Below are 14,923 nucleotides of genomic sequence, written 5' to 3' on the forward strand. Positions count from 1 at the left end.
ATGACTGTTTATAGAGAGAATAACACTCTGTCTGGGACATTATGCTGATAATGATGCAAATAAGCCTGAAAGTTGTTAGTCTCTTTCTTTCTTATGAGTGAAAACAAACAAACAAACAAACATTTTAAAGGTTTTCTTTTTTTTTTTTTTTAATAGAGAGTTTTTTTTTTTTAGCATTCATTTCCTTTTGGACTAATTGGATGTATCCTTATTTCTCAGGTGTATATTGAATTCTATTCTTTATGTTTCAAGAGGTTTTGAATGTAAGCAAACAACAATTGAGAATCAAGGCACCAGCATCATAAGTAGTGTTTTCATTTATTTGGAAAGATTCCAAAAGAACAAGGAACTGGAGAGACATGCAAATTAAAGAGACTCTTCCGTGGATGATTTTGCAGCACCTAATGTAATTTTATTTTCCCTATTTAATTAATCACTAAGTTCTTTGAATTCTATCTCCAAAAAGGTCTCTTACCCATACCTTCATTTCCTCCATGCAATCATTTTTTTTTTCCTTTAGATTATTTCCAGAGCCTTCTAACCAGTCTCCTGGACTGTACTCTTCCCATTCATTCTCCATGAAGAAAGCAGCGTGCCCTTTTGAACATATATTTTCCTTTGCTTAAAACCCTTCAATGGCCTCTCATTGACCTTAGCAAGAAATCCCCCAAGGACAAGTAAGATCGTTCTCCCTGTCTCCATAATTTTGATTTCAAACCACCTGTGCTCTTACTAAACTCCAGTCACCTCGTCTTTTTCTCACTTTCTAATCTTGTTTTCTAACTTGGCACTTTAGCTAGGAATCTTTTTTTTTCCCCCATGCTTTGCTTGGCTGGCTTCCTCTTTTCATTTAGTCTCAAATTAATTACCATCTCTTGTTTTCTTGACCATGCTGTCTAAAGTATTCGCCTTTGTATTTTATAAACCACTACAGTATTTTCTTTATAGTCTTTCTCATGAAATGTTTTCATAGTAGCAATTACATTTATACTAGTTGCTCTTAGAAATGACATCCCTAATACCATGACTAAGATAAAGCTTGCCACAGGTTTTAATTGCATGTTTATTTATTTACTTGTTACTGTTTCTTCCATCAATTTATAAGCTCCATGAGATAGATAACCATGCCTGTTCAGTTCACATGTTTATCTCCAGGACAGGGCCTGAAAGAGTCACCTGTAAAAACATGTCAAATGAAAGGATAAACTTAAAGACATATTAATAACATCTAATAATAATCACCAATTAATAACATAGCCTTATTCCTCCCTTAAATCTCAATAAGTTCTCAGTTTGCGTCTCTCTTGAGTTACTTATAATCTCTAAGAAAAACATTTAAAAGAAAACCAAAGAACAAATACTTTTTATCAGCCAAAACTTCACCAAAACTTCACTTTAACTTGGTAGTCAGAGGTCCTAAATAATTAACTAGCATACTATAATGTGCAGTTAAATCAACTGAATTATAGAAAAAAAATCCATATTTCAATAGATGATTTTTGCATTCTTTTGAAAAGCTACACCTCTAAAATAATGTATTTATATCTTGATATACAAGCATATACTAATTGGTTTCACTAGATATTTAATTTATGAAAACAATTCTTTAGCTGAAATTATTTAATGTAATATCTTAGGTTCTGGGGAAATCCATTATGGTATCAAATAATGCAAATAATTCTCTGAAAAAATTGTGTGTGCTTTATGGCATATAAAGCTGTCGAGACGTGTTCTTAAATTACATCATTGATGGAGCGGCTGTTCTACACAGACATCTATAAAAGCTTATCAGTCTAAAAAAGAGCCCATCCTGACCAGCGTTTGGAGAGATTTCTGAGACAGGTAACAGGGGACTTCTCAAGGTGCCCTGTGCGATCACTCCCATTAAAGTTTGTTCTTCAGCTTTGCAGACTTGGCAGTTGGATTTAATCCTTTATTTATTCATAAACAGACACAAGAAGCAGATCCAGATCCAGATCTACAATAGGAAGATTCTTTTGTGCACATACACACACACACAAAGGGGTCTGTTTCAATTCCTCATTCTCATGCTCACGTACACCTAAAACAATGGCACTTTTACCGCCTCCCCAGTTGCTCTCAATGACTCTACCAGGGATCTCCACATTGCTACATTCTCAATTAATATTAAGTAGTGGTCAGTTCTCAACCCTCAACCGATGGGACTCATCGGGAGTATTTGATGTAACCAATTACTCCTTCGTAATGGGAACAATTTCTTGAATTGATTTCCAGGCTATCACACTCTTAATTTCCTGATGGGTCATGCTTTTTCAGTCTTTTGCTGAGTCTCTTTTTTAAAAAATTAAAAAAATGCATGTTTATTTTTTATTGGGTTATAGTCGTTTACAGTGTTGAGTCAATTCCTGCTGTACCGAGTAGTGACTCAGTCATACATATACATACATTCTTTTTCTCATATTATCTTCCATTATATTCTATCACACGAGATTGGACATAGTTCCTTGTGCTGCACAGTAGGACCTCATTGCTTATCCATTCTAAATGTAATAGTTTGCATCTACCAACCTCAAACTCCCTGTCCCTCCCACTCCTTCCCTCCTCCCCCTTGGCAGCCACAAGTCTGTTCTCTATGTCTGTGAATCTGTTTCTGTTTTGTAGATAGGTTCGTTTGTGCCCTATTTTAGATTGTTTTATTCCTCTTATCTTATACCCCACCTTAAAAGTGGGATTTCCTAGTGTTTGTTTTTTGGATCTCTTTCCCTCCTCACATGTAGTCATTTTCTTAGTGATCACACACAGTTTAATATCCTTAAATACCATCTGCATGGCAGTGGCTCCCAAGTTTATATCTCTACTCTACATTTTTGCATGAAATGAAATCTCTACTTGGATGTCTAAAAGACATCTCAAAACCTTTCTGTATTAGTTTGCTAGGGCTGTCATAACAAACGACAGAAGTTTATTTTCTTACAATTCTAGAAGCTAAAGTGCTGAAATCAAGGCGTTAGCAGAACTGGTTTCTCCTCGGGCTTCTCTCCTTGGCTTGTAGATAACCACGTTCTCACTGTGTTTTCCCATGGTCCTCCCTCTGGGTGTGTCTGTGTCCTAATTTCCTCTTCTTCTAAGGACACCAGTCATATTGGATTAAGGTCCATCCAAATGACCTTATTTTAATCAGTTCTTTTTTTTTAAAGGGCCTATCTCCAATTATAGTCACAGCCTGAGACACTGAGAGCTATGGCATTAAGTAAGAATTTTGTGGGGACACAATTCAGCCCATCACAATGTTCACAGCTCAGTGGCCCCAATTCCTCCACCAGCCTGTAGTATGCCAGCCTTTACCAGTTAGGAGGTACAAATTTCACCCTTCTAAGTTGCTGTGGAATCCTCTATGACTCTTCTTTCTCTTATTCCCATATCCAATTCATTAGGAAACCCTCTTGACTTTACCTGCAAAATATATCCAGAATCCAATCTTTTCTCACTTTCTCTATTGCCATCATGCTGGCCAAGCTAACAACGTCTCTTGCCTTGGTTATTTTGATAGCTTCCTAACTGTCCAGCTTGCTCCCAAGATTGTCCTTCTCTATTCTACTGTCAACACAACACCTGGTAGGAGGTCTTTTATTTTGCTTATTTAATTCTTCTGGCCTCACTTGCAGCATATGGAAGTTGCCAGGCCAGGGATTGAACTCGCACCCCTGCAGTGACCTGAACTGCTGCAGTCAGAGCCTTACCATAATGGGAACTCCATATGAGGTCTTCTAAAATGAAGTCATATAAGAGTTCTCATTATGGCTCAGTGGTAATGAACCCGACTAGTATCCATGAGGATGCAGGTTCAATCCCTGCCCTTGCTCAGTGGGTTAAGGATCTGGCATTGCCATGAGCTGTTGTGTAGGTTGCAGACGTGGCTCAGATCCTGTGTTGCTGTGACTGGGGTGTGGGCTGGCAGCTGTAGCTCCTATTCGACCCCTAGCCTGGGAAAGGCCATATGCCATAGATGTGGTCTTAAAAAAAAAAAAAAGTACCCACACAAAACAAAAAATTAAAAAATAATAAAACGAGTTGTGTAATATCACTTCTGTTCTCAGAATCTCCCAGAATCTCACTTGTCACCAAGAGTCACATCAAATCCTTAAAATGGCCAGTAAGGCTCTTCATAATGTGGTCTATTGTCTCTCTCACATTATTTCCCACTTCACTTCTTTTCAGCCACTTAGCTTCAGCCTCCCTGAACTACTTGCCTTTTTAAAACTCCAGGTACTTTCCTGCCTCAGGCCTCACAAAGCCTTCATACAAAGACCATCAAGGAAACCTGCTGATTACATGAAGCTGGATTCATTAAACTTGGTGAAAGTGAGAGCTATTGCCTCGGCAGAATCTCAGAAGCATCTCAACAGGGAGAGTCAGAGATTTGAAGGCTGGATTATTCAGAGATTGGTTTTAGGGCAAAAGCCAGAGATTAATGAGAATTTGTAAAGCAGGCAAGTTATTTAACTTGTCCATGGTCTTTGGGAGCCATGAGTTCTGCTAAATCGGTTTGTCTTTGGGATGTGTGAGTCTGAGCGTGTTGATGTGCACACAGTTGGAACTTAGTTTTGTGCTTATGCCAGTTTCATCATGTGCCTTCTGTTTGACAAGTCAGTATGGCTTGGCAAGTCATGGTTTCTTGTTCATTCCTGAGTCTTGCATCAACTTTTTCTTATTTTATAACAATCTTCTTCCAGTGATTCTCATGACTCACTCCCTCATCTACAGATTTTTCTCAGATGTCATCCTATCCTGATCACCCTATTTAAAAATCCAACTCTCCCCACTACCTCTGCTCCCAACTCCTTTTATTCTGCTTCATTTTTCTAATAGCACTTACCACCTTTTAGAATTTAACAATTTTGTTTGATTATCATTTTTATTATCGACCTACCTGCATTGTGATGCAAGCTCATTGAAGGACTGAGATTTGTTTTTATCTCTGTTCCTCTCTATCTCAATTAAAAGATGCCAGATATATAGATGTCATAAATAAATGAGTGAGACCTACTCAGTGCTCTTGGAATGACTTGTAACCACTCTTTTTATTACCACCTCTTTTGATGACCAGCATCATCTTTGCTCTCAAGGACACCACAGTCTCCTTGTTTTCCTCCTACCCTATTGACCTTGACATTTATTCTCCTATTTTGGCTCCTTTTTTTCTTTCTGACCTTTAAATACAAGCAGACTTCATGGCTCATCAAGTTGCCTATATTAAATATATACAGTTTTTGTATGTCATTCATACTTCAATAGAGTGGGCTGGGATCAAACATGTGCCTCCACAGTGAACTACTGCACTTGGTTTCTTGATCCACTGTGCCATGGCAGGAACCCCCATTAACTGATTTTTCTTTTTTTTTTTTTTTAGGGCCGCACCTGGGGCATATAGAAGTTCCCAGGCTAGGGATCAAATCTGAGCTGCACCACAGTTCAGCAATGTGGGGTCCAAGCCACTTCTATAACCTACATCACAGCTCACGGCAAGACTGGATCCTTAACCCACTGAGCGAGGCCAAGGATCAAACCTGTATCCTCAAGGATACTAGTCAGGTTCTCAACCCACTGAGCCACAATGGGAACTCCTCCCATTAATTGTATTTAAAAGGGTCACTTTAATGGAAAGTTAAGGAGAAAAGCCTGATTCCAGTGGGATAAAGAGAGAATGAGATGCTCCTTTTAAATATGGGACCTAACCACATGTGTCTTTTTCTTATACCCCAGAATTCACAACCATGGCAAATGACAAGAAAGAAATACTACTGTTCGCTATAAGGCAGAAGAAATGTAAGGAGTGATGCAGAGGAGGATATAATTCAACAGACCATTTGGAAGAGAGAAAGTGGACAAGCTGGTTGTAGCTGGCTTATTAGAACTGGTGGTACCCAGTCACTTCACCCATTCCTCTCTGGAACGAGATTGCTATATTTTTTTAATGGCTAATGTTCATTAAACCATATACAACCAAACAATTCCACATTGGGGAACCAATATTGCATCAACTCAATGGTATTTTGCATCATTAACTATTATATGTGATGGTAAAAGGCTGAAACCAACCCAAATATCTATCAATAGAAAATAGTCATAGTCAAAACTATGGTGCATACATCCTCGAGAAAATTAGAATGATTTCTGAAAAGCAAAATGGATCTCTACTTACAGGCTTGATGAAATATTCAAAATATTTTTTAAATAAAAACAGCTAGTGGAAAATAAGGGAACATATTTTAAGAAAACCAAAGTGAAAAATAAGCCTTATATATGGGTATTTATGTGTTTATAAGTTTGTATGAATAGAGCAATATTTTCAGATGGATTCACAAACAAATGGGAAAACATATTAATTGGTGGTGGGTGGAGATGGAATAGAAACAATTATTAAATTACTTCTTATAAACTCTGTGCTATTTTGCTATTTCAGAAAATTTGCATTGATTCTTTTTAAATTAAGAGATACCTATGCTAGAGAGATGGATGGAAAGAGAGACTGGAGAGAGGTGGGTAGGTAGATTGGAAGAGACTGAATGAGAAAGATTCAACTACACCTTAGTGGCAAAGCCAGAATTAGAATGTGGGCCCCTGTGCGTTGTTTTTTGTTCTCCGCAGGTCTTCTCCCGGTAGACAGGGAGACAAATCAAATCAAGCCCAGGAGGCAGGTTCAAGATGGAGCTCAGTCATTCAGCCTTCTGTATTGAAGAGAAGAGGAATGAGAAGCTCCTGTAAGTGAGGCAGAAAAATAACTCAGGTGGTCAGTGTAGGAGCGTGGGCTTCGGTGCATTCTTTGACATGGCCTTTGATTAATGTTTGTGGCTTAAGGGCTCCAGGGAGTAACATCCCCACAGGTCTTGTTTACTAAAGGGAATGTACTTACACCCAGATGGACACTAATCCCTAATCCCCTGTGACCCAGTTTACAGGAAGAAAAGGACAAAGAAACCATAAAATTTATGGGACATTTCCACCACGAAAACCCCTCTTGGACAAGGACTGACGTAGGTAACCGGACAAGGCCAATGTTAGAAAACCACATCTTTCTGGACTCCACGTTGGTACCCACATACCTTGAAGGAATAAAAACCCCCATAGGACAATGTGGGGGGGGGCTCTTCTCCCCACTCCCAGCAGCCCTGGGAGCTATTTGCTTTCCTGTAATAAAGGCTTGGCTTGCTTTCTGCCCGTGTTTTTGCAGAGTTTATTCTTCGACTGCATAAACAAGAACCTGGATCCTGGCAACATCTTTCCAGCATCATAAGGATATGCAAAGTGATCTTAGCTAAAACGAGGGACGCCAGTGGACTCTCAGAAATGACAGACGAGATAGGTGTCAAATGAAAATTCAGAAGATGAGAGAAAATGCAGGCAATGATTCCTATGTTTAAGAGTTTCCATCTTGAAAGCATATGCAGAACAAAGAGGCAAATGTAAAAAGCCAGTTTAGAGGGCAAGAATGGCAGAGGAAGGCCAAGAGTGACATATGTGGGCCCCATAAGGAAGCAGAGCCTGGAGGAACTTCAGAGAGAGAAAATGATGGCAACAGTTAGGAGGAAATTTTAGATTAAAGCAAGACTCAGTGAGTGAAGAAAATGAGAAAGAAGTATGAAAGGGGATTACTTTTTCTGCTACTTTGGTGTAAAAGTTCAGTACAGACTGACAGAAGTAGAGTTTTAAGATAGTGAAAGTTCCCCCACACCCCCAGCCCTGGGAATAATCTGTTCCAGCTAAAGTGATCCGAAGGTCATATTTACAAAGTGCTTTGACTTCCTCAAACATGGGTTTGTTTTTTAAACTAATCTGTAAGGGTTTTTAAAGGTGACACCCTATCTTCATCATATATACCAGCTTCTAGAATTACCCATGCATGTAATGGGTTGTCATTAATTGTTGCTGTGAAACTGATGTTTGTTGGACTCCCATTATATTAATTTGTATATTTATCTTTTTAAAAGAAAACATCCCTAAAAGCTTAAGATATAACTTTGTAGAGAAGTAATTTGGGAAACAAATTCATAGTAAGGCAGCTGTTACTGGTTTTGGAATTAAAAAAAAAAGTCTTCCAAATTTATAGAATTTAATTATTTCTTAGCTCTATCATTTCTTCTTCTTTTTTTTCTTTTTGTCTTTTTTGCCTTTTCTAGGGTCACTTCCCGCGGTATATGGAAGTTCCCAGGCTAGAGGTCTAATCGGAGCTGTAGCCGACGGTCTACACCAGAGCCACAGCAACGTGGGATCCAAGCCACCTCTGTGACCTACACCACAGCTCACGGCAATGCTGGATCCTTAACCCACTGAGCAAGGCCAGGGATCGAACCCACAACCTCATGGTTCCTAGTCAGATTCATTAACCACTGAGCCTCGATGGGAAAGCCTATCATTTCTTCTTTATCAATTGTACCTCCACTTCATTTTTCTCAATAGTTTTCAGATCAAGGGAATATCTATCTCTTCTTGAGGATTTTGGTTTTTTCTCACTCACAAATCTGAGATCTTATTTCTACACTTAGCATAGGTAATTTCATTTGTTAATAGGATTAGAATGTGACCTCACCTTGTACTGAGAGGCCAATCATATTCTTCTTTTTAAAATTCATATCTATTTCATATAAAATATACTTATTTATGCATAAATATACAAGTCAGAAATCTATATATATGTATGCATTGGCGTTCCTATATGTAGTCATATACGAATATATAAAGTCAAACTACATTTTATCAGTAAAACAAACTGAAAATTCTGTATACAAATAAGAGTATATTCGACACTTGAACAACAGTTTTGAGCTGCATGGAATCACCGACATGTGATTTTTTTTCAGTAAACATGGACTACAGTACTATACTATCCATAGTTGGTTGAATCTCCAGATGTTATATGTGGATTTTTGACTGTGCAGAGTGCCAGTGCCATGTTGAAAGAGAGAAATATTAATTTATTAAAAGGGGCAGGAAAGGTCTTTTGGTTGGTTGTTTTTTTTTGTTTTGTTTTGTTTTGTTTTTGTCTCGACTCACTTGCCCAAAGTATTTATCAGCTAGGAAATTGGGACACGATCTCACTACTGCTCCTGTGCCTCTTTGCTTCATCTTTGCCCCTCCCATTCCTCTTCACACACCCATATTACCTTTTCATAAGACCATAGAATAGGAATTGGAGGAATGGACTGTATGGTAATCGATACACTCAAAGAGATGAGATCTTTCACAGCTTAGCACTGAGCTACAGTACTTCTGCCAGGATCTGGAGAACCAGGTGGTGTGATTAGAAAAATTTCCTCCTTGCCGCAGGAAAAAAAATGTACCAAGTCAGTGTTGTCAAACTGTGCTCTTTTTTAGAAACCTTAGAACGATTTTGCTCAAATTAGAATAATACACAGAATCAATTTCATGAGAAAAAACTTATGAAACATTCATAGATAAAATTATTTTATTATGTCACAACTAAAATAAACAAGCATGAGAATGTGTATACAATGAACTCCACGTGCTGATAGTACATACACAACTATGAGGAAACAGCATCATTCATTCCCATGTTGGAGACATGGCTACACCCGCCTGAGTCCAGACTCTGCCTTTTTCTGTCAGCGGGACAAGACTCTGCTGGGAATTTTCATTCTCTGCAGCATCCACTTTGCCTGTGAAATTCAGAAACCAGTAAGTAGCCTCAGGGATCAGAGTATCCAGCCCAACTTACAAGGGCTCACTATGTCCTAAAATGTGGATGACAAGACCTCTGCTTCTTTACTGTCACCCTCAACAGTGAGAAAAAGACAAAACTAAGTTCTCAAATAAAATGTTTCTAAAATATCACGAATCTGTTAGCAAGATCAGTCTAAATATTTTTTGCCTGGTTGAAGACTGGATAAAAGAATAAGCCACATTGGAACTTAGACGATATATTCTACAAATTGAGGGTAATTCACCAAGAGCATGAAGATTCATCGAATGAGCAAAAAAATAAACATGATCTGCCAAGGGACGTGATTAACGGAAGAAATAAAAATATGGCAAAGGCTCCATTTCCAGGCAAAGTTAGGCGCACATTTTCGAAAAGGTGACAAATTGAAAATATAGATATTTCCAAACTACTATATGAAACTAAGGTAAATGAAACCTACAGTTCACATGCCAAAAGATAGAAAATGACACTTTGCTGTATACCTAAAGCTAATACAACATTGTAAATCAACTATACCCCAATAAATTCTTTAAAAGATAGAAAATAATGAAAACCTTGAAAATAGTAACCACCATATAAAAATAAAGTAAAAAAGATACTCTCTAATTGCTGGTAATTAAACTGTAGCTTACATTTTAAAGGCAAAAAGAAAATCTTACTATCCAATGTGGAATACCTATAATAAATGATCAATTATCATTCAAAAATATTAATGAAAATAAGAATAAATTGAAAGATATACCCCCACTAAACTGTAAGCTTCATGCCACAAAAAAAAAAAATATGTTTATGATGTTAACTGATGTGTTCTCCATCCTTACACAGGAGGTACTTGGTGAAAATGTGTTTTATGAATGCACTAACCTAATAAGTGAGCAAAGATGCAAAAGCTCAAGACCAGATGGGTTTAAAAGTTGTTTAAAAGACAAAGTTTAAAAATATGCATTTCTAATTAAAATATCAAGACATATCTTAGAAGATGATTATAAATTTGTTCCTGAATTATTTGATTTATAAATTTGAATCTGATTATAAATTTGAATCTGCATGAATAAATAGGTAAGAATGCTAAAATAAAAACTAATTGATGGCCTATATTCCATATATAAAATGCATGTTGGACTGAATTAAGGGTGTGGATCGCAACACTTCCTCAAACAAAATTGCTTCAGTGACAATACTCTTGTTTTGTTTAGATTTTGATCTTTCCCTCTTAGTCACCAGAGTGTCTCTATCCTCATTACACACTGACCTTTGCGAATATTTACCAGTTCTGAGTGTGGTATGTACCAGAGAGCTAGAAAGATTTTCTCCGAATTTGTTGAGCTCTGGACTAAGGAAAAGGGACTTATGTCCAGCAGTCTAGTTTTATATGCATGGGTTTTAGCCTTCAGATTTTTATCAATGCAGAGGAAAGTTTTTAAAGGTATAACGTGTTTCATAGACATAACATCACCATTTGATTATTTATAGGTTAGCAAAGACTCAATTTATAGTCAAATATTTTATTGGGTATACAGCAAATGTTCTTCCTTGCCTTTCGGGGATTTGGTTCTGTGAGAATGTGTTATCTCTGGCTCCAAGAGAAAAGGTGGAGGCTTTAATACAAATGTCATTGAAAAGGGGAGTATAGAAACCACATAAAAAGGGATTTTAAAAAAAGTATATAGCAAATGTAAGAAAAGAGTGCTTTGGTATTGTTTTTTCAAGCAGTAAACTGGGTCAATAAATCTGTTGCTGGTTAAAATGCAACACAGTTTTCAGTGTATGAACATCTGCAATTTTTAGAGTATAAAAGTAGTGGGTGCCACTTTTATTAACTGTCAGCACATGACCATCTCACTCCCTCAAACAACTATCACCAAGAAATACTTAATTTGCCATATACTTGACTGTTATTCTGTTCATTTAAATTTAATATAAATATTTACTTATACTTGTTTAAAAGTATTTAATTTCTTTAAATAAAGTAAATATAATAGCTACCTTCATAAATATCTTAATTATATAATTATAGTTAATTTGTTAGACATTTATTAAATTAGACATTTGTTACACCTATCTAAAGAAAGGCCTTCTATTTAATTTACACATATTGTTTACTTTTAAATATTTAAATACAGATAGTTATTTCTTTAAATAGTGACCCTAATGGTAAGACTGAATTTTAGATAGATATTATAGCAAATAGGAGAGCAAATTATAGGAGAGCAAATGTTGAAACTATAACAAACCCACTTTTTCCCTGGCAGTAGCTACCTTTCATATAGCCTATTCCTTCAATGAATGTACACATACTGATGCTTGAAACAAGGAGCATCTCCCATTTAACATTTCTGTTAAGGCCCTTTTCTCTATTTATGTCCGTACCAACCAAAAGACAAGTCTACAAAATACTTTTGCATTCAGGCCACAAAATGAAACGCAGGAAGGCACAGCGCTGTTCATGAAGTTTCATTTCCCACTGGAAAAAAGGGGGCAGAGCTTACACGCACAGAATACCACACTTTGTACAGTGGCGGGGCCGGAGGGTCAGCTAGTGGTGAGGATGCCATCTAGCAAACCTCTCCCCGCCTTAGCTCATTATCTCACCCTGACTCAGTTTCCTGTCCCTCAAGAGGCAGAGGCAACACATTGGTTAAGGAGCTGTGTAATTGTCTCTTCACTGCATCCACTGTCTTGTCACACCTCACGGGCTCATTACAGCAAGATAATGAGTTTAGAGCCTGCAGTGGGAGCTGGAGGCGGCCCTTCGCAGGAAGAAGTGAGGATGATGGGGCTAAGAGTGTCTTTCGTCTGCATTCTTCTCAAATACCTCTCATCACACTCTCTGTGCCTCTTGTTCTACTCTGCCATTGACTTGGTTCTTGCTGTTTATTATTAGATTGCATCAGGTGCTGAGTTGTCACAATATATACAGTTTTCCCAATTATGTTGGAGTAGTTCCAAAAGGATATATATTCCTTCCCATACCACTCTGCCCAAGACTCTGTTTTTGTTTTTTTCTAATGACAAAAACACCAAAGACTTCCTGCTGGCTGATGTTTTCATTAGATGAAGAGTGGAAGGCAAATTGGAATAAATTATAAAAAAGCATGAACATGGTATGGCCCAAACTTTCTGAAATTCAATAATAGAAGCTTTATAAAAACCCAGTCTGGCTGGTATCCATGAAAGATTATATATAATACATCCAGAAGGAGGTGATGCATTCCACATACCACGGTCTGCCTCAGGCAAGTTAAAATATGAATAACCTTGGTCTTAAAATTTAAAACTTTATTATAAAATATGTAATGTAGAAGAAACTGAAATCTGTGAGCTGTCTTCAGTATTGCTAATTGCTAACCACATTATCACCTTTCATTTGCTCAAAAACTTTTTAATATCATAAATGTGGTGCTGGCCCTTTAATATTCCAAAGGCACTGCTAACGTTTTAATAGCTATCAACAGCTGCTCAAATCCATTTATCCTCAGCTTAGAGAACTATTTCCTCAACTTCTTTTTAATTCTGAGGATCCATACTCTAGCCTGATCATCCGGAGTACACATTCTCTGAGCACACAATCTGCAAAGGGTATATGATTCCAGCCCCAAAGAAGACTAGCTAACAGCATGAGAAAGTAAGTTAATAATATTATTTGATTTATTCAATTTGAGGATGAGTTGAGAATTTTCTCAGAGCCTGCAACACTATTTCACAATGTAAAAAAAAAGGTGATATACATTTAATGAGACATCTAAAGTGACTTGTAATTTTACACCCACTTCACTGAGACTGGATATCGAGAGATTTTTAAAAGTCAAATATACAAACACATGTAAGTAACCAAGTTTTGTTTTCAGAATACTTCAATATAGCCCACTGAAAAAATTAGGCTAAAAATAAATGCTAAATCTAAAGTAATACATTGCATTAAAGATGTGTTAAGTTCCAGGTTTTGCTAGAATAAAAACCATTATTTCAATAATGTTGGGTTCTTTATAAATTGACAGTTTCATCAACTGATGTTTATAGCATTCTGGCTCATAAGGACACACTCACATACAAAACTACCATGGTTACTAAATATTTATTTTTGTTTGTTTTTGTTGTCAGCAAGCAACAAGTGCCCTCTAATGCTTAGCTATGGACAACAGAAAAATACAGAAAATGATACTAGTGAAAGATATTAATAATAAATAGCAAAGTGTATTACCTTTTAGCTCCTCCACCCCCCACCCCCCACAACACACAGATGTTTTGCAAGAAGGAAGAAGCATACTTGAGTCATTCATGCAACTCTGTTACTATACTTCCCTGGGTTCATCCTTATATTAGTACTTTTTTTAGGGACATTGCCAGATTAGACATTTCTGATGGTCAGGAGTCTGTTTTATTATTAAAATTTTTTTACACCAAAAATGCTTTTAGAAATTGTGTCCTTTTCAGTCCACTGCCGCTATCATGTATCCAGATTTTCTTCAATATCCTTACCTTTCAACTGGTCTTCCCATTTTCAGCACTTCTCTCTGTTGGTAGATGTAGTAGATCCCAATGAAAATAGATCCCTTCTGCAAACTATAAACCTACAAACTTCAATCTTATAGTTAAGAAGCTTCGAAGATTGCCAACACACCTTGAAGGAATTCCTTTAACTGTAACATCTATGACCTTTTGCTAGTTGGTTTCACTCTTTTTTTCTGATATTCAATTCTAAATATTCCCCAGCCTTTATTTCACCCACAACAATCCATTACTTCCCCAAAACTCCTAGAATAATGTAATGAATATGTAAGAGCCTCATAAACACTTGCCCACAAGGCATACCCTCCGTTGCACTTCCTCTATGCACCTCTTACTTTTTTCATAATCATCTAGGAATTCCCATCGTGGCACAGTGGTTAACGAATCCGACTAGGAACCATGAGGTTGTGGGTTCGGTCCCTGGCCTTGCTCAGTGGGTTAAGGATCTGGCGTTGCTGTGAGCTGTGGTGTAGGTCGCAGACGCAGCTCGGGATCCTGAGTTGCTGTGGCTGTGGCGTAGGCTGGTGGCTGTAGCTCTGATTAGACCTCCATATGCCACAGGAGCGGCCCTAGAAAAGGCAAAAAGACAAAAAAAAATCCTTATTGAAACAACAGAGATTATGTTGGGGCAGAGCCGAATTTTAATGGAACACGTATATGTTAACAGCGCTAAGATTATTTTTTTCCCCATTGTATAGAGTCTACTTCACTGTG

This window comes from Phacochoerus africanus, chromosome 9 (genome assembly GCF_016906955.1).
Source record: "Phacochoerus africanus isolate WHEZ1 chromosome 9, ROS_Pafr_v1, whole genome shotgun sequence".
Classification (NCBI taxonomy): Eukaryota; Metazoa; Chordata; class Mammalia; order Artiodactyla; family Suidae; genus Phacochoerus; species Phacochoerus africanus.